At 54.0% G+C, this 22677-nt stretch overlaps 1 non-coding gene across 1 annotated transcript; it reads right to left on the bottom strand.

Moving 5' to 3' along the window:
- Positions 1-22264: 22264 nt before the first annotated feature.
- LOC132247910 (U2 spliceosomal RNA) lies at positions 22265-22455 on the bottom strand. The gene has a single exon (XR_009459306.1). It is a non-coding gene; the product is annotated as a U2 spliceosomal RNA (small nuclear RNA).
- Between the last annotated feature and the right edge of the window lie 222 nt (positions 22456-22677).

Here is a 22677-nt window from a genome sequence, read left to right as displayed (position 1 = left end):
CAGCTTGAGAGTCCTATGGGTGGCAGATATACTGATGGGATCTCTCATGGTTTCTTCAGAAACAATAGATAGCTTGCAGCATCAGGATTTTGGATTTTTACTTGTGCACAAGCCTCAGCTTAGCATGACTTTTCCAGATTTTACTATAGTCTTTTAACACACTTAAAGCAATTATTGGGATGCTCAACCTTTTGTGGACAGGACTCCCACCAGTCGTTTCAGGAAAAGTATGACAACACCTGTGATTAGGGCTCCAGTAGGCTGGATGTTGTGATGAACCCTTAACCATCATTCAAATGTTGCCCATACCCCCTCTAACTCCATCTCTTGCCTCAGCATTCCCTAACCCGGCAACCGAGTTTTAGTCAATCAAGTTTAAATAAGCCTAGTGGGACCGGGGAATGTACGGCCCGAGATGCCTATTCAACTTAGAGGCATGTGTGTGTCTGGGGGGGTGGAAGAGTCCTTAGTAAATCCAGATTAGAACTGGTCTGATAAATGCTGAGCTGGGTGTGTGTGAAGATGGGGAATCTGTGCTCCAAATGTTAAATCAACCCATCATGCAGTGCTCTCCTGCTTCTCTGGTCCCAGAATTCACTACAGTGTCTGCTTCAGGCTTTCTGTTCTCCATCTCTCATGTAAATGAATGGTCATCTGGTTCCATCTCGGATGCAAATGAGACCTAGGGCAGTTGTTTCACTCTTGTCACCCTTATCTGGAGGGTCTTAGGTGCGTCTCTCACTGCATCCTAATCAGTTTCATTTATGTAGTGGGGTGGGGGGGGGGGAAGAGTCAGACAGACTGCATCCTGTGCCAGGGTTCCCAAGAACACAGCTGAGACATAACAACCCACTCCCCTTCCCAAATGTCCTTCAAACCCTCCTCCCCTATCCAATTTCTTAACCACCTCCCCATGCTGTCCATTGTTCCCCCCCCCCACACACACACACACACCCCCCTCCCTCCCTATCCCCCTCTTCAATAATACAATTATGATCCCCAACAAACACCTTGTTCCCTCCCCCTCCCCCACATACCTCCAGCTTCTGGAAAAATCCCCTGTGCTCAGCCCTCACAGCAGATGCATACACATTAAAAATCCCCACCTCCACCCCCACCTTCAGGTGCTGCAAGCAACCCTCAATTAGCATTTCTACTGCCAACACCCTCACCTGTGCCTCCTTAAGTAAAATACCCACCCCCACCGCCCTATTCCCTTCCACCCCTGCCCACCAAGGTTGCCCCTTCTCCCATTGTTTCCTTAAAAACCCATAATTCCCCTCCCACCCTATCCCACACTCCTGCATGCAAATTATATCCGCTGAAATAGTTCCAAACACTTCCACACCCTCTCCCACCTCTTCCTTGTCAAAAGGCTCCTCATGTTTAACCAGGCCACCCTCAACATCATTTCCAAATCTTTCAAAACAAAAGGAACACCCTTATCCCCTTACCCCTCCACCCCACTCCCACTCTCTAACTCACTCTGACCCTTTCACCAGAAACAGAATCCCTTGTCTCCATATTCCCATAGTCGCCACCAAACCCTCCACCGCCCCAGGGCTCAAAAATCCCACCCTCTCCTCCCCCTCCCCTGTTCTGTCTCTTCCCCCTTCCACCTTCTCCTTCTGTTTCCCTTCCCCATCTCTCCAGGTTTGTCCACTTCCACTCCCACTCTTTTCTTACCCCCTTCCCCCCCACCCCCGGGGCTGCTTCTTCCTTTTCTTTAAACCCCCCTCCTGCCCTTGCTCCAGGGCTTCCATTCCTTCTGCCCAATCTCCCCCCTTGGGCTTTTCTGCTCCCCCTAATCACTCCATCATCCCTCTCAGTTGTTTCAAAGCCTCACCCCCCACCTTCTCTCTCCCTTTTGTTCTTCTCCCTTCCCTTCCCCCTCCACTTCTTCCTCTGAAAGCCCCAGCACTGCTTCTTCAATCCCTTGTTGACCCCCCTCCCCCTCAGGTGTCTCCTGTACAAATCATCTCCTCCTCCTCCACCCGCACCTCCAGCTGTTCCTCATTCCCTCCTCCCTCCACTCCCCTCTTTCTCCCTGTCTCCCTGCACCTGTACTCTGTTTGCGTAGGAGTACAGGCACTCCCGCCGAATGCGACCCTCCTGCCTACACCAGGTGCACACCAGTTTTTCTGTACAGAACTGTGCTCTGTGCCCCATTCCCCTACACCGAAAACAAACTGTTAACAAACAAAATGCAGCCAAGTGCCCCCCCAACCCACACCTGCTACACACCTTCGACTGGTCATGGTACGTAACATACCCCCTGCAAGGCCCAATTTGAACCACCAACAACAAATGCCTCACACCCCCAGGGTTCCCCACCTCTTCCTGTAATAAAACTCGTGCCCTCCACCCGTCAAAAACCCTCTCCACATTCAGCACATGCTGCACCTTTCCCTCCAGCCAATCCATCACATCCCCCTCCAAAACATCAGTGTACATCTTAATAAACAGCACCCGCTCCCATGCTTTCTGGCCTACTTCGAAATTTAGCCCTTCCAACTCCCCGCGCTCCACAGCTGCCTTGTACGTGTCCCAAAAAGCAGAGTAGGCCTTGCAGTTCCAAGAGGACATGTGCCACTCCTTGAAATTATCAAATGCCACCACACAACTCAAGTCCACAGGCTCCACCTTCAGTGTGGCAAACAGTACCCACGCCATAAAGTCCCCCCGGCTCAAAGTCTTTGCGCCGTTAAACCCCTTTCTAGCCAAAGTCACTTTGACCCTCCATCTTATGTCCCTCCTCCCGTCTCCATCTTCCTGCTCCGGACCAGAGCGTATCGTCATCCATGCCGCCTCTTCCTCCTGCCCACGAGCCTCCTGCCGTCCGCCCTCCGCTGCCGGTCCACCCTCTTCGGGGGTCTTCCTTCTCCCCCCCCCACTCTCCCAGCTGGTCCTTCCCACAAAGCTCCATCCTTCCTCTGCCGCTGTCTGCTCGCCTCCGTCTCTGCTCCGCTCGCCTCCTCCCGTCTCCCGACTTCTCTCCCCACTCTCGCCTAGATCTTGCTCTCCTCGCCCCCTCCGCTCCGCTCCCGTCTGCTCCCCCACTCCTTGCCCACGCCAACCTCCATGATCGCCCTAGCGTCGCCACTCCCTGCATCCGCCCCTCGCCTCCCTGATCGCCCAACCTGGCCGAGGCCGACAGTGCGACGCAAAGACCTGCCTAGAGCCCCAAACCAGCAAGAGGACGCTGAAAAATGATAACCCACCCAGGGCCGAGAGGGGAGCGGACCCCCCGGGGCCAGCAGCCTGGGGGGCCCTGCAAGCAGGGCCAGGAGCGGCCCCAGCGGTGTGGCGACTGACTGACCAGCTGGCTGGCTCTCCTGCAGGAAAGCCACCATGTGGGCGGGGGCTGGCAGATGTGTGCCGCTCCTTCCTCGACTGGACTCCTTGCTTCAGTCAGTGCGCCCAGGTTTCTAGCATCTTTTTAATCCTCTTCCAGGTGATCTGTCTTGTGGCGGCGTGGTGACTGGTCAGCTCTCCTGTGGGAAAGCCACTGTGTGGGCAGGCCGGGGCTGCCAGGTTAAAATAAAAATAAAACCACCAAAATAAAACACTTCAACATATCCCTCCCACCTTCGCCACCACCAATTCAACCTCTTTTACATTTCAATCACTCCCTCTTTCAGTATTTAACACAAAATCATAATATATACATTCCCTTTTAGATTCCCATTTTCCTCCTTCCCCTTATCCCAACTCTCCTCCCTCCATCTACTCAAATAACCTCCTCCGCTCAATCCCCTCCCACTCCCCTCTCTCTAATACCCCAACTCCGCATTCAACAAATAAATACTCTCGTGACGTAAAATAAAGCCCCTTTTGCACTAACAAACACCTCACCTTCCATACCGCCACCCGTGTACAAAGTAACAAAACCCTAATTTCCCATTCCCTCTCCTTGTGGTTCACTAACCCATACAAAGCCCCCTCAAAAGTTAACAAAAGCCCCCCACCCTACCATTCTACAAAACCTACTCACCCTCTGCCATACCCTTTGTGCAAAACTACATTCCCATAAAACATGGAAAAAAAAAAATTGTCTCCTCCCTCATGCACAATTCTCGCGGACACTCCACCCATCTCAGCAAACCCCATCGCCATTGCTCCACCCTTACCGGTAACACCCTTCACACCACCCGCCAAGCAAAATCTTCGTGCTGCCCCTTCCACCTCTTTCTCACTATTCCCTTCCATACCCTCCCCACCTGCGCACACAACAACTCCCCTATATCCATCATCCCATCCCTTCCCCTGATCTCCCTCAATACCCTCTTAGCCTCCCCCAACCCCTCACACCCTAACCCCTCCAACCCCTTTACCCTCAAGAAATTCTACCCCTGCGTGTACCACTTCACCGGTTTATCTGCCCACAACTGCCTCCACCATCCGCCATACAACCCCAACCTCCTTAAATACCTCCCCGCCCAGTATCTACAAAACTCCCCCACTTTCCTCCCTTCCAACCTCGCTACCCTCACCACCCCTTTCCAAAAATACACCTAAACAAAGGCTTCCAAATCAGGTAACCCCCACCCTCCCAACTCCTCCCTCTTGTACACCTCCTGCCTTGCCACCTTCTCCATCTTCCTCCCCAGAAAAACAAACAGACTTCCCTCTGTACCTGCCACCAGGTGGGTGGGTACACCACCGCTACAAACAACACCATAGGTAACAAAAATTGTTTAATTATCCCCACCTTCCCTCTAAACGATAATTTCCTTATGCCCCATATCCTTAACACCTTCACTCTCCCTCCAACCTCCTCCCACACCCATTCCCCCTTCCCTCCTACATCCATGTACACCCCCAACACTTTCAACCCCTCCCTCTCCACCTGCCACCCTTCCTTCCCCAAACCCCTCCACTCCGCAAGCACCAGCAACTTGCTCTTCCCCTATTTACCTGTGGCCCCGCCATCTCCCCATACTCCCCAATTCCCTTAACCACCCTCCTCAAAGCCCCCTCATCCCAGACCACAAAGGTGGCATCATCCATATGTAATGTCAACCTTAGCTCCCCCCCACCCCAGCACTGGTATTCCCTTGACCCTCCCCCATCCCTTCTTAACTGCTGAGCCAATGGCTCCATCCCACAAACAAAGAGCCCTGGAGAGAGGGGGCACCCCTGGTGCACCCCTCTCTCCACCCAAGCTCCCCCCCCAAACCCCCTTCACTAACACCCTACTATGTGCCCCATCATACAACACCCTCACCCACCCCACAAATCTCCCCGGAAACCCCATCCGCCCCAAAACTGCAAAAAAAAAAAACAACCCGTGCTCTAAGCTATCGTACGCCTTCTCCGGGTCCACACTACCCACCACCCTCCAACCCCTCTCCCCCACATAGTGCATCATGTCCCTCAAAACCCACTGCGTGTCTACAATTCTCCTACCCTTCACCGCACACGTCTGGTCACCCCACCACCACCTCCCCCAACACCTTCCCCATCCGTGTCGCGAAAACAACTTATAATCCACATTCAGCAGTGTAACTGGCCTCCTATTTTGGATAGCCTCCCTGTTTCCCTTCTTGTGCAATAGCACCCCCACCCCCACTGCAAAACCCTCCCCCACTGCCCATGTCCCCATAATCTCCCTAAACACCTCCACCACGTCCCGCCCCCCCCACCTCCCAAAACATTTCATAGAACTCCATTGGTAGCCCATCCAAACCCTGTGTCTTCTCCCTCTTCATCCCTCACAACACTTCCCTGACTTCCTCCTCCGTTATCTCTTTCCAGATCTGCTCCCTCCCCCTCCCTTAACCTCCTCTCCAACTCCCCACAAAAACCTTTCCCCCGCCTTCCCATTTACCTCCCGCCTCTTGTACAACCCCGAATTGTACACAATCCTTTGTACACACTCTGTTCCCTATCCCACTCCCTTCTCCAACCTGTAAATCCACCCTCAACAACTTATGATCACTAAACCCCACTTCTCCTACTTCCTTACCCTCCACCCCTCAGAAACAAAAACAAAATTGATCCTAGACACCCTCTTTCCCCCAGGATCAATCCTCATTCCCACCTGCTCCCCCTTCCAAACATCCTGCAACCCCTCCTCTTGTATCCAGTTTCCCCAACCACCTCCCCGTACTATCCAGCTACCCACCTCTAACATCCCCCTCCCTATCCCCTTCTTCAATAATACAATTAAAGTCCTCCACAAAAACCTTCTTCCCTCCCCACCCTCCACACATCCCCAACCTCCAAAAAAAACTCCCTCTGTTCAGCCTTCACTGCAAGTACATGTTAAAAATCCCCACCTCCTCCCCGCACCCACCTCCACCTTCATGTGCTGTAAACGACCCTCGATTAGCTTCCACCCCAATCACCCTCACCCGTGCCTCATTCAACAAAATACCCACCCCCACCGCCCTGTTCCCTTCCACCCCCACCCACCAAGATTGCCCCTCTTCCCATTGCTTTCTTAAAAACCCATAATCTTTCCCACCCTATCCCACACTCTTGCACCCAAATTATATCTGCTGAGAGAGTTTTCAAGCATGCCCCCACCCTGCTTCTCTCTTTTCTTTAACCCCCCTCCTGTCCTTGCTTGAGGGCTTCCATTTCTTCTGCCCAACTTCCCCCCTCAGATTTTCCCTGCTTCCCCCCAATTGTTCCACCATTCCTCTCAATTGTTTCAGAGCCTTGCCCCGCCTTCCTTCTTCTCCCTTTTGTTCCTTTCTTTCCTTCTCCCTCCACTTCTTCCTCCAACAGCTCCAATACTGCTTCTTCTATTTGTTGTTGACCTCCCTCCCCCTCAGGTGTCTCCTCTATAATCATCTCCTACTCCTCCACCCGCACCTCCAGCTGTTCCACATTCCCTCGTTCCTCCGCTCCCCTGTTTTTCACTGTCTCCCTGCACCCGTACTCTGTTTGCATACGAATACAGGTACTCCCGCTGAATGTGCCCCTCCTGCTTACACCCAGCACACACCAATTCCTCCATGCAAAATTGTGCCCTGTGCCCCATTCCCCTACACTGAAAACAAACAGTTAATGAACAGAAAGCAGCCAAGTGCCCCCCCAACCCACACCTGCTACACAGCTTTGGCTGATCAGTGTATGTAACATACCCCATGTGCAGCCCAATTTGAACAACTGGCAACAAATGCCTCACACTCCCAGGGCTCCCCACCTCTTCCTGCAACAGAACCCATGCCCTCCAAGCCCCCGTCCAAACCCTCCACCCGTCAAAAACCTTCCCCACCGTTAACACACCCTGTACCCTTCCCTCCAACCAATTCACCACATCCCCCTCCTCCAAAACATCCGTATACATCTTAAATATGCACCACCTGCTCCCGTGCTTTCCGGCCTACTTCAAAATTCAGCCCCTGCAACTCCCCACACTCCATAGCTGCCTTATGGGCTTCCCAAAAGGCCGAATACGCTTTCGAGCTCCAAAAAGATACATGCCCTTCTTTATAATTATCGAAAGCCACCACACAGACCAAGTCTGCGGGGTCCACCTTCGGCGCACCAAGAAGCACCTTCGTCATAAAGTCTATCCGACAAAGTCTTTGCGCCCTTCAACCCCTCTTCCGCCAGAGTCACTTTCACCCTCCACCTTATGTCCCTCCTTTGCTCTCCATCTTCCATCTCCCGCTCCAATGCTTTCGCAGTCCCTGCTGCCTCCTTCTCCTGCCCACGATCCTTCTGCCATTCGCCCTCCGTCACCGCCGCCCTCTTCGGGGCTCTTCCTATTCCCCCCCCACTCCCGGCTGAACCTTCCCACAGCATCCCACAGGACTCCATCCCTCCTCCACTACCGTCCGCTCACCTCCTTCTCCGCTCTGTTCACCTCCTCCGCTCATTCGACTTCTCTCCCCACTCTCAACCAGACCACCCTGCTGTCGTCTGCTCCACACCCTCCATCTGCAGCGCCGCTTCCTTCATCACTCTCACCGTCTCCATCTCTGCTCACCTCCCGGTGCCCAGCCTCCCAATGCCTGACTGCCGACCTGATCTGACCCTTCGAGAGGCCGAGAAGCGATAACCCGCCCAGGCCCGGAGGGGGAGCAGGGCCGGTGGCCCCGGGGAGCCCGGTGAGCAGGGCCGGGGGCAGCGGCGGTCAGTCCTGGGGCCTGGTGACTGACCAACTGGCTGGCTCTCCTGCGGAAAAGCCACCATGTGGGTGGGCGGGGGCTGGCAGGTGTGCGCCACTCCTTCCTCGACTCCTCGCTTCAGGTCGCCTGCCTGGGGCTTGGTCTACTGCAGCTTCATTGGACTTGACTTGGACTTACTTGCCCCTGCCCGCCTCAACCCGGGCTTGCTTTCTTGCTTCAGTTCGCCCTGGGTGGGCCTCCGTCTACTGCCTTTGTTGCACTTGACTTGACTGGGACTTGCCCCTGCCTCGACTCAGGCTTGCTTCTGTTTGTCCCGGTCTACATCTACTGCTTTCATTTGACTTGACCACGCCCCGCCGCTGTGGCTTTGGTTGTCATCGTTGATAACAACGACGACGCTCATTGAAGGCATCGTCTGGTCTTAAGCTGCCTTGCAAGCCAAGCCGAGCCGAAGGGGGAGGGGGAGGGGGAGCAGGCAAGGCCTGCCAGTAGCAGGGAAGGCCCCAGCCTGCTGGCCTCCCCAGCCCTCTGGGAGTCGCCCCCAGGGCCACAGCAGGCCCCCCGCGGGCTGGGCAGGCTCCCAGCCTACAACCCCCGCCCGCCCAGGCTGCAGGGCCCCGGCCCGCCACCGGGGGTGGGGGGCGGGGGCAGTGCTGCCTCACAGGAGGGCAGGCGGGCAGGTGCACAGACACCCTCCCCTTCCAGCGTGCACCTGCCCTGGGGTTGCCTAGGGTCCGTGGCCCCGCCCCTGCTGCTTTTGGAACCGACTGAGGAGGGAGGAAGACACTCCCCCAGAAGGGGAGCGGGCACTGGGCCTGGAGGCACTGCAATACCGGGCTGATGCATGGAGGGGCTGGAGCAAGCTCCGAGGCCTGCTCCTGACACCAACAATGTGTTTTATATTTTGTATAATTTCGACGCATTAATCACTTAAACACCATATACATAACAAAGAAAACCAACGAGCTTACACATAGCCAACCTTCACACAAACCCTATATCTTTCTGACGCAACACAAAACAAACCCCATGCCGTCTACATCTTATAATTCATATTTGAACCTTTCATCTATTCCCATTATAATTCTACTACCAAAACCAAACTCATCCATGTTTCCCCCAAATGTCTCTCTTCTCCTTTCTCTCATCTTTTCCACTACCCTTTCTCCACCCATTCATCTCCCTCTATCCCACTACCCTACCCCTGCTGGCTCAAACAAATGTCTCCACTTTACCCCATGCCATAGCCCCCCTTAACCCTATCCTGTCTGCTTACCCCCACTTCCTCTATATACCCCTTTATCTCGTGCCACCCTAATAGTAAGCATTTCCTAGTTGCAAAAAAATAAACCATTCCTGACCAATAAACACCTCACTTTCCACAACACAACTCTCACCCCCATCAAAATTACCTTCACCTCCCAACAATTTCCCCCTCCTCCACTAATCCATGTAACGCCCCTTCATACGAAATCCCCTTCACCCACCCTAACTCCTTCAAAAATTTCCCCACCCTCCCCCACACCTTTTGTGCATAATCACATTTCCAAAATATATGGTGTCCCGACTCCTCCCCTTGACACAACTCCCTCAGACATACCGGTGACCTAACCAATCCCGATCTACATTGTATTTCCCTTACCATTAATATCCTCCTAACAACCCTCCACCCTAATTCCCTATGCCCCAGTTCGCACCTCTCATCTGCCACCCCCTTCCACACCCGCCGTACCTGTGCCCACAAGAGTTCCCCCACATCTGTCAGCCCATCCTTCCCCCTAATCACTTGAAACATCCCCCTTGCATTTTGCAACCCCTCTCTCCCCAACCCACCCAGTTCCCTAACCCTAATGAAACTTCCTGCTGTCCCATAATGCAAAGATGGCTTTTCCGCCCATATCCCCATTCATCTTTCCCCAAAGAACCCTGAAGCCCTCCAGAACCTCCCCCCCTCAATACCTCCCAAACTTCCCTGCATACTCTTCCCCCCTCAATGCTTCCTTCACCATCCCCGCCATCACGTGCCCATACACAAACCCCCCCATCCACCCATCCTTATATATTTCTTTCCTTGCTACCCTCTCCACTTTCCCACCCCAAAAGAAAACACAAGCTTCCCTCTGCACCTTCCTTGCTTGTATTCACGACCGGGGGGGGGGGGGGGGGGGGGGGGGGTATAACCTCCCCATGAATAACACCACTAGCAATAAAAATCTCTTAATCACTTCCACCTTACCACCCAAGGACAGTCCCCTTGTGCCCCACCACCCTACTACTTTTTTTACCCTCCCTTTTAATTCTTCCCATGCCTGCTTCCCCTTCCCATCCTTGTCAAAAGTAACCCCCAAAACCTTCAAGTTGTCCCCAATTACCTTCAACCCAAATCCCTCTATATCCTCCCACAGCCCTTGTACCCACACAATACTCTTCCCCTTATTCAACCTTGCCTCAGAAATTTCCCCTACTCCCTCATTTGTGTTAACACCCTCCCTAACGAATACTTGTCTCTTACCACCACCGTAATGTCAAGCAAACCCTTAACCTCCCCCCCAGGAACTTGCACCCCTCTAATACACCTATCCCCCCTTATCTTTTGTGCTAAAACCTCCATGCCACACACAAACAACCCCGGTGACAGTGGACATCCCTGACAAACCCCCACCCTAAAACCCCTTCCCAAACATCCTTTTATTAACATCCTACTCTGTGCCCCTTCATATACCCCTTTCACCCACCCCACAAACCTCCTTGGAAACCCCATCCCCTCTAATACCTCAAACAAAAACCCGTGCTCCACCCAATCATAAGCCTTCTCCAAGTCCAAGCTTCCTATCCCCAAATCCCATTTCCTCACCCGTGCATACTCTATAATATCCCTCAAAACCCAATGTGTCTGATAAATCTTCCTTCCCTCCACCGCACACGTCCGTCCTTCCCTCACCACCTGTCCCAACACCCTCTTCAGCCGCCCTGCCAGCACCTTCATGAACTTCTAAGCTCCATTTAATAATGTAATTGGCCTCCAGTTTCAGATCCCCCCTCTCCCCCTTTTTATGTAACAGAATTACCATCCCATCCAAAAACCCCTCACCCACCATACCCAATTCCGTGATTTCCCTGAACAACATAACCATATCTTCTCCCATTAGGTCCCAAAATTTACAGTAAAATTCCTTCCCCAACCCATCCAACCCCAGCACCTTCCTTCCCGCCATCTCTTTCAAACACCCTTCCACCTCTCCCACCATTATGTCCCCCTCCAAACCCTCCCTGTCCTCTTCTGTGACCCGTCCCCTCCCTGCTCCCCCTTTATACAAGTCCTCGTAAAAATTTGTCACCTCTTCCAATATATCCTTTGTTCCTTCCAACTGTTTCCCCTTCCCCGTTTTTATTTTTCCCAGTTCTGCCCTCCCTTTCCTCACCCTCGATGCCAAGTATTTGTTCCACTTTTCCCCTTCCTCCACCCACGGTGCCCTAGCCAGAAAAACCCTTTCCCTCTCCCCAAACCATTCCTCTACTCTCCATCTTGCCTCCCCTAACTTCACCCGAACCTCCCTCCCTTCCCCTGCCCTCTTCAACAATTCCTGCACAACCCTTTGTCTTTCAATTCCCTTCCCCGCTCTTCTTCTCCCCTCTTCGATGAACCATTCCTTAACCCTCCCTTTAACCATCACCCACCATCCCCATCGTGTTGCAAACAAACCCCAAAGTGTCCTCCTCCCTCTATATAACTCCCTCAGCTCTTCACACCTCCCTTCATCTTCTAATAATTTCAAATTCAAGTTCCATATCCCTCTCCCCCGTTTCCCCCCTGCACCCTCAACATTCGATGGTCTGAAAAACCCACATCCCCAACCCCTTTCCTCACACCCCTCAGCCCTGGTGAAACAAACATAAAATCTATGTGCAATTGCTTCCTCCCCCCTGGGTCCACCCTTGTCGCCACCCCCTCCCCCTCCCACGTCTTTTAACCCCTCTTCCTTTACCCAATCCCTTAAGTATCTCCCCATACTATCCATATCCCCTTCCCCAGTCTCCCCCACTCGATCCCCTCTCGTATAATACAATTTAAATCCCGTACTACTATCTTATGCCCTCCTCCCCACAACAAACCGCCAACTTCTTCAAAAACCCCATCCTTTCCACCTTCCCCGCAGGTGCATATACATTCCATAAAGTAACTTCTTCCCATCCACCATCATTGTAACACCCTTCACCTGAAAATCCCCCCCTCCCCCTCATCAACAACTCCCACCCCCACTGCCTTATCCTCCACCCTGTCCCCCATGATTGCCCCCAACCCCACCTTCTCCACAGGTGCCCATAATCCCTACCCCACCCAATTCCACATTATTGCCTACAAGAACGTCCACCTCTTGCTGTTCTAAACATCCTCTCAACCTTTCCCATTTCTTCCTTCGTAACAAGCTCCTCATTTTCAGCAATATTATCCATAGCATTTTCTTTTAACCCACAGCTTCCCTCCCCCCCCCCCCCCACTTCCCTTTCGGATCTTCTTTCCCTCCCTCCCCCCATACTCATCCCTCTGCCCTCATCCCCTCAGCTTTTGCCAGGGCCAAAATGGCCGTTGGGCTTAAGAAACCCTTCTGCCCACCCCCCCGCCCCACCTCTTTCACAACTCTTTGCTTCTTCCTCCCTCCTATGCAGCAACCTTTTTCCCTTTCACATCTCCTCCCCTTCCCACTTCTTACCTCCCTCTCCCCCCCGTCACTTGCTTCATCTCCTTTCCCCCACCACTTTCTGCACTTTCCCTCTGTCTCACAAGTATCTCCCACTTTCCCTCCCCGCTTACTTCCTTTACCCCCCCTTCTCAAGTTTCTTCAAGCTCTCCCTTTTCCCCACTTTCCCTTCCCCTTACTCTCATACCCTCCCTCATGCCCCACCCCTTCTTGAACCTCTGTTAATTCTTCCATGGAGGCTACCGAGGACACACTCTCCTCCATCTTCCTTACCTTCCCCCTCTCCATTTCCATTCTCAATACTGATTCCAACTCTTCCCCCCCCCCCACATCACCCTCTACACCCTCCCCTCTACCCACCGCGACACGTCCTCACCGCTCCACCATCTCATTAAACAACCGAATAACCAAGACCCCCTCCCGTTCCTTCTCTCCCGCCTCAAAAGTACACCCTTTAGTGCCCCTGCCCTCATCAGCTTATCGTGTCTCACCGAAAAATAGTCATAGGCCCCCCTCCTCCAAAAAGTAATAGTTCACGCTCTGTTCTCATGCACAATTGCTGTGCTCAGGTCCTTTGTGTCCACTCCACAGTCCCCAAATAACACTCTCTCCATAAGTTCAGCTCTTTCGAGTCTCGATCTCCCATAAAGCCATCTTTTAGCAAAGTCGCTTTAATTCTCAGCTTTACCCACCGCCGTGGGTCCTTCTCCCCCCACATGGGTCCTGTATCTTCTCTGCCGCATTCTTCCTCTCCCCAACCTTTCCCTCTTGAGCTCTCGTCCCGCTGCTCCCCGCCGCTCCTTATCTTCTTTCTTCCCCGCTGCCCTCGACTCTCACTGCCTCCTCCGCTTCTCTTCCTGCCCACCACCGTCCATACGCCCTCCTCCATTGGCTCACCACTCTGTTGTCGCTGTGCTCCGCTCCACCCCGTCCGTCAGCATACTCCTCGCCACCACTGATCCTTCTGCCACCGAAACCACTCCGCCAGCCGCCATCTCCTCCTCGCTCCCGGTCTCCAGTCAGCCCAACCGGGAAACAGCCAGGCTTCCGCCCGGCCATCCCCAATCTGAGCCTTCAAGAGGCCAAGAAGTGATAATCCGCCAGGCCTTGAGGGGGAGCGGGCCCCCTGGGCCGGCGAGCAGGGCAGGGGGCGGCCCCGACCGGGTGGGCGGCGGTTGGTCCTGGGGCCTGGCGATTGACCGACTGGCTGGCTCTCTGTGGGGAAAGCCACTGGTGTGGGCGGGCAGGCGGGGGGCTGGCAGGTGTGTGTCGCTCCTTCCTCGACTCCTCGCTTCAGGTTGCCTGCCCGGGGCTCGGTCTACTGCAGCTTCATTGGACCTTGACTTGGACTTACTTGCCCCTTGCCCGCCTCGACTCGGGCTTGCTTCCTTGCTTGAGTTTGCCTGGGTGGGCTCTGTCTACTGCCTGCGTTGCACTCGACTCCACTGGGACTTGCTCCTGCCTCTCCTTGACTCGCCTCCGTTGCCCCGGTCTCTGTCTACTGCTTTCATTGTACTTGGTGTGGGCAAGTCCAAGTCTCGCTGCTGTGGCTTTGTTCATCATTGTTGATGACGCTCGATGAAGGCAGTGTCTGGTCTTAAGCAGCCCTTGCAGGCCAAGCCAGAGGGCGAGAGACAGAGAGAGAGAGGCTGCAAGGCCTGCCAGTAGTGGGGAAGCCCTGGCCCACCGGCCTCCCCGGCCCTCCGGTGCTGTCCCCAGAGCCGCAGCAGGCCCCCATGGGCTGGGCGGGCTCCCAGCCCGCACCCCCCCGCCCGGGCCCAAGACCTCACAGCCTCAGGGCAGGGCCCCCAGCTTCAAACCACAAAACGTTTACATTAACCCCCATAACATAACATTCCTTTCCAGGACAACCAAAACACATTCCTCCCCCCTTACACAAACAAATCAACCATTTCAATCTCTCCTCCCACCTTACCCTCCCTCAATTCAATCTCCTTTACATTCGCCCGCTTTCATATCCCACACAAAACATAACGTTTACCTTCCTTTACCCCCTCCCCTTTCCCTCCGTTCCCCTCCTACTCAAATAACCTCCTCCACTCAATCCCTTCCCATTCCCTTCCCCTCTACTTCTATAGTGCCCCAATTCCACATACACCAGATAAATGCACTCACGTGCTGTAAAATAAAGCCCCTTTTGCACTAACAGACACCTCACCTTCCATACCGCCACCAGTGTACACAGTAACAACACCCGAATTTCCCATTCCCTCTCCTTGTGACTCACTAACCCATACACCGCCCCCTCAAAATTAACACAATCCCCCCCACCCTATTGCTCTACAAACCTCCCCATCCTCTGCCAAGCCCTTTGTGCAAAACAACACTCCCATAAAACATGAAAAAACATTTCTTCCCTCATGCACAATTCCCGTGGACACTCCCCCGACCTTGAACTCCATCGCCACTGCTCCACCCTTACCAGTAACACCCTTCTTACACCCGCCAAGCAAAACCTTCATGTTCCCCGTTCCACCTCTTTCCCACTATTCCCTTCCATACCCTTCCCACCTGTACCCACGACAACTCCCCTATATCTGTCATTCCATCCCTTCCTCTCATTTCCCTCAACACCCACTTTGCCTCCCTCAACCCCTCACACCCTAACCCCTCCAGCCCCTTTGCCCTCAAGAAATTCCACCCCTGCATATACCATTTTGCTGGTCTCTCTGCCACAACCCCATCCACCTCCCCCCATACAACCCCAACCTTCTTAAATACCTTCCAGCCCAATACCTGCACACTTCCCCCACTTTCCTCCCCTCCAACCTTGCTACCCTCACCACCCCTTTCCAAAAATGCACATACACAAAAACGTCCAACTCAGGCAATCCCCACCTCCCAAATCCTCCCTCTTATACACCTCCCACCTTGCCACCCTCTCCGTCTTCCCTCCCCAGAAAAAACAAACAAAACTTCCTCTAGTACCAACACACCTGCAACCAGGTGGGCGGGTACACTATCACCACAAACAAAACCATAACAATTTTGTTGCCTATACTATCCCCACCCTCCCTCTAAACGATAGCTTCCTGGTGCCCCATATCCCTACCACTGTCTTCACCCTCCCTCAAACCTCCTCCATGCCCATTCCCCCTTCCCCCCTACATCCATGTACACCCCCAACACTTTCAACCCCTCCCTCTCCACCTGCCACCCCTCCTCCTCCAACCCCCTCCAATCCCCCCACCACCAGCAACTTGCTCTTCCCCCTATTCACCCATGGGCCCGCCACACCCCCCATACTCCCTAATTCCCTCTACCACCCCTCCTCAAAGACCCCTCATCCCAAACCATAAATGTAACATCATCCATATAGTGTCACCCTCAACTCCCCTCCCATTGGCACCAGTATTCCCCTCACCCTCCCAATCCCTTCTCACCCACTGAGCCAACGGCTCCGTCCCACACACAAACCGTCCTGGAGAGAGAGGGGGCACCCCTGGCCACACCCCTCTCTCCCACCCTAAACTCCCCTCCCAAAAAACCCCCTTCACCAATATCCTACTATGTGCCCCCTTATACAATGCTCTCACCCCCCACCCCACAAATTTCTCCGAAAACCCATCCGCCCCAAAACTGCAAACAAAAACCCGTGCTCCAAACTGTCATACGCTTTTTCCAGATCCACACTTCCCACCACCACCCTCCAACCCCTCTTCCCCCACATACTGCATCATATCCCTCCAAACCCACTGTGTATCTACCATTCTCCTACCTTTCACTGCACACTTCTGGTCTCCCCCACCACCTCCCCCAACACCTTCCCCATCCGCATCGCCAACAGTTTGGAAAATAACTTGCAGTCTACGTTCAGTAACATGATCGGCCTCCAGTTTTTGCAGCAACTCCCTGTTGCCCTTTTTGTGCAACAGCACCACCACCCCCCACCACAAACCCCTCCCCCACCACCCGACCCCATGAAATCCCAAAACACCCCACCACCCCTCCCAAAACTCTCATAGAATTCCACTGGTAACCATCCACACCCTGTGTCTTCCCCTTTCTTCACCTCCCCAGCACCTCCCTCACCTCCTCCTCCCTTATATCCCTCTCCAGATCTGCTTCCTCCCCCTCCCCTAACCTCTTTTCCAACTCCCCCAAGAACCTCTCCCCCACCTTCCATCCACCCTCCGCTTTTATACAACCCCGCATAGAACCTTGTCACCTCCTCCAACACTCCCCTTGCTTCTCTACCTGCACCCCCTCCCCCACTTCCTGCTACTCTTCTTCACCCTCTCTGCAAAATACTTCCCCATTCCTCCCCTCCCCCACCCACAGTGCCCATGCTAAAAACATCCTCTCCCTCTCCCAAAACCACTCCTCCACCCCCCGCTTCACCTCCCCCAACTCCTGCTTCACTTCCTTCCCCCCAATCGCCTCCCAAATCTACCCCTGAACCCTTCCCTGCAACCTCCTCAACTCCCTCCTCTTCTCCCACCCCTTCCGCTTCCCAACCCAAATAAACCACCTCCTAATCTTCTCCTTGTCAGAGATCAGAGCAGCGCCAGTAGCTGCTTGCTGACCCCCTCACCACCGGAGCAATAAAACTTTCACCTGACAGGCAGGTAGTGATGGATGGGGCAAAAATTAACCAGGCACAGACGCATGTTGGTTACAGGAGATTGTTTACTTACGTCGCCATGACATGTGACACAGGCTGAGCCTTTGTTCCATTGCAGTTTCTCCAGTTATAGTGATTATAATCAAGCATATGGTTTCAGGTTACAGCCAACGATACAATCAAGCGTACAGTTTCAGGTTACAGCTAACAATGATGGACGTGGCGCCGGGAACGCGTTACCGTGCCTGCAGGGCTTTGATACGTCAATAATTACGCTGACGGGAAGATATTGACAGGTGATCAAGCTGTCAATTTACTCTGATGATGATCTTAGGTTTCTCCTTAGAGATTCCCGCAGAGGTCTCCGACTTAGGCGGAAGTTGTTAAACTATTTATAGACAGAGGTGTCTCTCAGAAGTATCCAATGATGAACTGCTAAATTGAATCTTTAATTATCTGGCAAGCAGCAGTTCTTTGTGCTCTCAGGTTGCTAACAGGTTACAAGGTAGTAGGTCAGGTTTCCTGTCCCATACACGAGAGGGGTCTGAGCTTGCTTCTTGACCAATTGCAGGGATTTATGGCAGGGCTATCCCCTTTCACCCTGACCAGTCTTAAGTTTTGTTTCTCGTTGGTGACGTGGACATAAATTATATACAGCTCTCCACCAGGATTTTGTTTTAACCCTTAGTTGATCAGATGGTCTGAATGGTATCTCTTGCAAGTGACATGGGCACTGATTCATTTGGGTTGTGACACTCCTCTGTGACCCTCCCCCACTCCCAATGAGACTTAAAAAGCACCCTTGTTGTCTTCCACCCCTCATATTCCCTCCCAAACTCCCCACACACCCCTTCATCTTCCAGCACCCTTGTATTTAGTTTCCACACCCTGCTTCCTCTCCCACTCCCTCCCCCAACCCCTAGTTCTACCCTCAACATCTTGTTATCACTAAACCCCCACTTCCACCACCTCCTTCCCTTCCACCCTCACCCCCTCCAAAACCAACACAAAATCAATCCGAGAAACCCTCTTCCCCCCCCCCCCGACTGATCCTCATTCCCACCCGCTCCCCCCTGCAAACATCCATCAGCCCCCCTTCCCAAATCCAGTTCCCCAAACACCTCCCCGTGCTGTCCAAACATCCCCCCCACACCCCCTTCCCTATCCCCTTCCTCAACAATATAGTTAAAATCTCCTACAAGAACCTTCTTCCCTCCCCCTCATACCACCAATCTTCAAAAAAATTCCCTCCGCTCCGCCTTCACCGCAGATGCATAGACATTAAACACCCCCACCTCCTCCCCCCCACCTCCACCCTCATGTGTTGCAAATGACCCTCAATTAGCATCTCCACCCCAATCACCCTCACCCATGTCTCGTTTACTAAAATTCTCACCCCCGCAGCCTTATCCCCACCTGCCCCAGCCCACCAGTATCTTCCCTTATCCCATCTTCTCCGCAACACCCTATAATCCCCATCCCACACTCTTGTACACAAATAATCTCAGCCCTTAATGCCCTCAAATACCCTCCCACCCTTTCCCACTTTTTCCTTGATAACAGACTCCTCACATTTAATGAAACAACACCAAAGGCCCCTTCCATTGAACTCATCATAAACCAAAACTTCCCCCCTCACACCTCTTCCCCACTCCCACTCTCCAATGACTCCATTGAGGACTCTACCCCCATCCTCCATATTCCGGTTGTTTCAAACAACCCCTCCACCGCTCCTGGGCTCAGAAATCCCAATCCCTCCTCCCTCCCTTCTTCCTTTCCTTCTTCCCTCTCACCCTTTCCCTCAGTTTGCAACCCCAACTTCTTCCCCCCTTTCTCCCCCCCCCCATTTCTTCCTTTTCTTTAAACCCCACTCCCCTTCCCTTGTTCAGTTGCCTCCATTTGCTCTGCCCACCCCTTCTCTCTCCTTCCCCACTACCAGCAGGCCTTGCCCTGCTCCCAGTTCCTCCACCATACCCCACACTGGTTGTAAAGCCATGTCCCCCCCCCCCCTCGCCCTCTTCCCCTTTCCCCCCCCCACTTCTCTTCTGTCTCTAACTCCTCCTCCACCAACTCCATCACTGCCTTTCTCTCTTCTTTTCCCTCCTCCCCCACCAGTGTTTCTTTCATGACCATCTCCTCCCATCCCCCCCAGCTGTTTCTCCTCCTCCATTCCTCCCTCTCCACTCCTCTCCATGCCCTGCCATCCACACTTTATTGGCATACATCAAGGGACACATTTGCTGCACATGCCCTTCTTGCCCACAAGCCTTACACACAAGATTGGGCTGTGTGTCCCATCCCCCTGCACCAACAACAAATAGTCAAACGGCAAAACGCTGCCAGGTGCCCTGCTTGCCCGCACCCATTACACAATTTGGGTTGGTCAAAATAGGTCAGGTAACCTCTACAGGAACCAACTTGCACAGCTGAAGCCAAGTGCTTAACAGCCCCCAGCCTCCCCACCACCTCCTCATGCAAAACCACCTTCGCCCTCCATGCCCCCATCCAAATCCCCCACCAGTCACACTCCTTTTCCACAAATACTACCTTCTGCACCCTCTGCTCCAGCCAGGATTCCATGTCCTCTTTATCCAACATATCACTAAACATCTTAGTATAGTGTCCTCTCCCATGCCTTCTGTCCCATATCAAAAACCAACCCCTCCAATTCCCCCCACTCTAATGCCTCCTTATGTGCCTCCCAAAAGGCAGCATAGCATTTCTCCTTCCAGAAGGTTAAATTCCAAACCTTCCTGCTATCAAAGGCCACCACACAGTCCAAGTCCTTGGGGTTCACTTTCAAAGTCTTAAACAGCACTTCTGCCATAAAGTCTCCACGCTGCAGAGTCTTCTTCCCTTTGTAACCCTCCAAGGTCAGGGTTACCTTTACCCACCATTGTTTGTTCCCCGGCCTCCATTTTCCCTCTTCTGGTTCCTCTGGTCTCGCCGCCCCTGCCGCCTCCTTCTCCTGCCCAGGGGCCTCCCGATGACTCCTTTCTGCCGCCGATGCTCCTCTCTCTTCGGGGGTCTTCTTCCCCCCCGCTCCCGCCTGGGTCTTCCCTCTCCGCTGTACTCGGGTCCACCCCTCTTCCTCCTCCGCCATCCGCTCACCTCTTCCGTCGATTCTTTCTTTCTCCAATCTCCCGGCTCTCCCTCTGATGTTGCTGCTTCGGACCTCCATTCTCCTCAGCTCCCGCCTCTGCCATCATCTGCATACCAATCTGCATACTAGTCGTCGCCTCTGCCATCTCCTCCATCCTCCCCAGCGCCCTGCCTCTCGAGGCCCGACCAGGCAGCGGCCGGACCTAGGCCCATCCGCCAACCTGATCTGAGCCTTCAAGAGGCCAAGAAGCGATAACCCGCCCAGCCCCAGAGGCGGAGCGGGCGCCGTGGGCCGGTGGCCCAGGCGAGCAGGGCCGGGGGGCAGCCCCAGCGGGGCAGCGGCGGTCAGTCCTGGGGCCTGGCAGCTGAGTGACTGGCTGGCACTCCTGCAGGAAAGCCACCGTGTGGGTGGGCGGGGGCTGGCAGGTGTGTGCCGCTCCCGACTCGACTCATAGACATTAGGGCTGGAAGGGACCTCGGAAGATCGAGTCCAGCCCCCTGCCCAAAGGGCAGGAAGTCAGCTGGGGTCATAGGATCCCAGCAAGGTAAGCATCCAGTTTGCTCTTGAAGGTGTTCAAGGTAGGCGCTTGAACCACGTCTGGGGCAGGCTGTTCCAGACCTTGGGGGCTCGGACAGGAAAGAAATTCTTCCTTATGTCCAGCCTGAAACGGCCTTGTAGTAGTTGATGACCATTCGACCTAGTCGTCATTCCTTGGGGGGCTCTGGTGAACAAACGTTCCCCCAGATACTGGTGGTCACCTCACCCCTGATCAACTTAGGAGGTGGCCATCAGATCACCCCTGAGCGAGCCTGGGGTTTATCCAGGCTAAAGAGCCCCAGGGCTCTCAGCCTGTCATTGTAGGGTCTGCTTCCCTGACCTCTGATCATGCGTGTGGCTCTTCTCTGGACTGACTCTCTCCAGCTTCTCATCACATCCTTTTTGAATTGTGGAGCCCAAAACTGGATGCAGTACTCCAGCTGTGGCCTCACTGAGGCTGAGTACAAGGGGAGAACGACGTCCCGGGATTTGCTTGAGAAGCATCTATGGATGCAAGCAAGCATTTTGGTTGCTTGACTTGCCGCAGCATCGCATTGCAGGCTCGCTGCAGACTCGACTCCTCACTTCAGGTCACCCGGGGCGTGGCCTACTGCAGCTTCTTTGGACTTGACTTGGACAAGCTTGCCCCCGCCCGCCTCGACTCGGGCTTGCTTCAGTTCACCCTTGGCGGGCCTCCGTTGCACTCAACTCAACACGGGCTTCCTTCCACTTGCCCCGGTCTCCGTCTACTGCTCTCATTTGACTTGACTTGGACTTGCCCACGCACCGCCACTCTGGATTTGGTCGTCGTCAACAACGACACTTGAAGGCAGCAGCATCTGGTCTTAAGCGGCCTTGCAGGCCAAGCCAGAGGGTGAGACGCAGAAAGAGGCTGCAAGGCCTGCCTGCCAGTAGCAGGGAAGGCCCCGGCCTCCTCGACCCACCCTCTGGGCACTGCTTCTGGGCTCGCAGTGGGGCCATGCAGGCTGGGCGGGCTCCCGGCCCGCACCCCCCGCCCGCCCAGGCCTGGGTCCTGCAGCCCTGGGCAGGGTCCCAGCCCCCCCCAGTGGAAGGCTGGGGGGGGGGGTAGTGGTGCCGAGCAGGAGGGCACGCTTGCTCCCCTGCCAGTGTGCTGCCCGCCCAGCAGCAGCCCTTTGCATATGGTCTGCCCCCCTGGGGTCGCGGTCCCGCCTCTGCTGCTGCTGCTGCTTTTGGAACCCAGAGAGGAGGAAGGCAGCGCTCCCCTGGAAGGGGAGCAGGCCCCGGGCCCGGAGGCACTGCAATACCGGGCCAATGCGTGGAGGGGCTGGAGCAAGCTCCGAGGCCCACCCCAGGCACCAAAAATGTATTTAATGTGTCAGTCCTCACATCAAGGACGTATCAGCGATTAAACTGATAAAAAAAAAAAAAAAAATAAATATCTGTTCCTAATTAACAAAGTATCAGAACCATAAGACTTTCAACACAACCAACAAAAACACCAGCTTTTTCGCTTCAAGTCTCAAAACAGTAACATTCACATCATAACATAAGAATCTTTCCCAAACTACAAAGAAACGCTTCTCCCCCCTTTACGTAACCAACTCAAACATTTCGACTCCGTCCCATTGATCAACACATCACACAAATCATAACATTGTTTCTCTCAACCCTTCCCCTCCCTCC

Source organism: Alligator mississippiensis, chromosome 1 (assembly GCF_030867095.1).
Source record: "Alligator mississippiensis isolate rAllMis1 chromosome 1, rAllMis1, whole genome shotgun sequence".
Lineage (NCBI taxonomy): Eukaryota > Metazoa > Chordata > Crocodylia > Alligatoridae > Alligator > Alligator mississippiensis.
The sequence above is the reverse complement of the archived record's forward strand: the minus strand, read 5'-3'. Positions and strand labels throughout refer to the sequence as shown.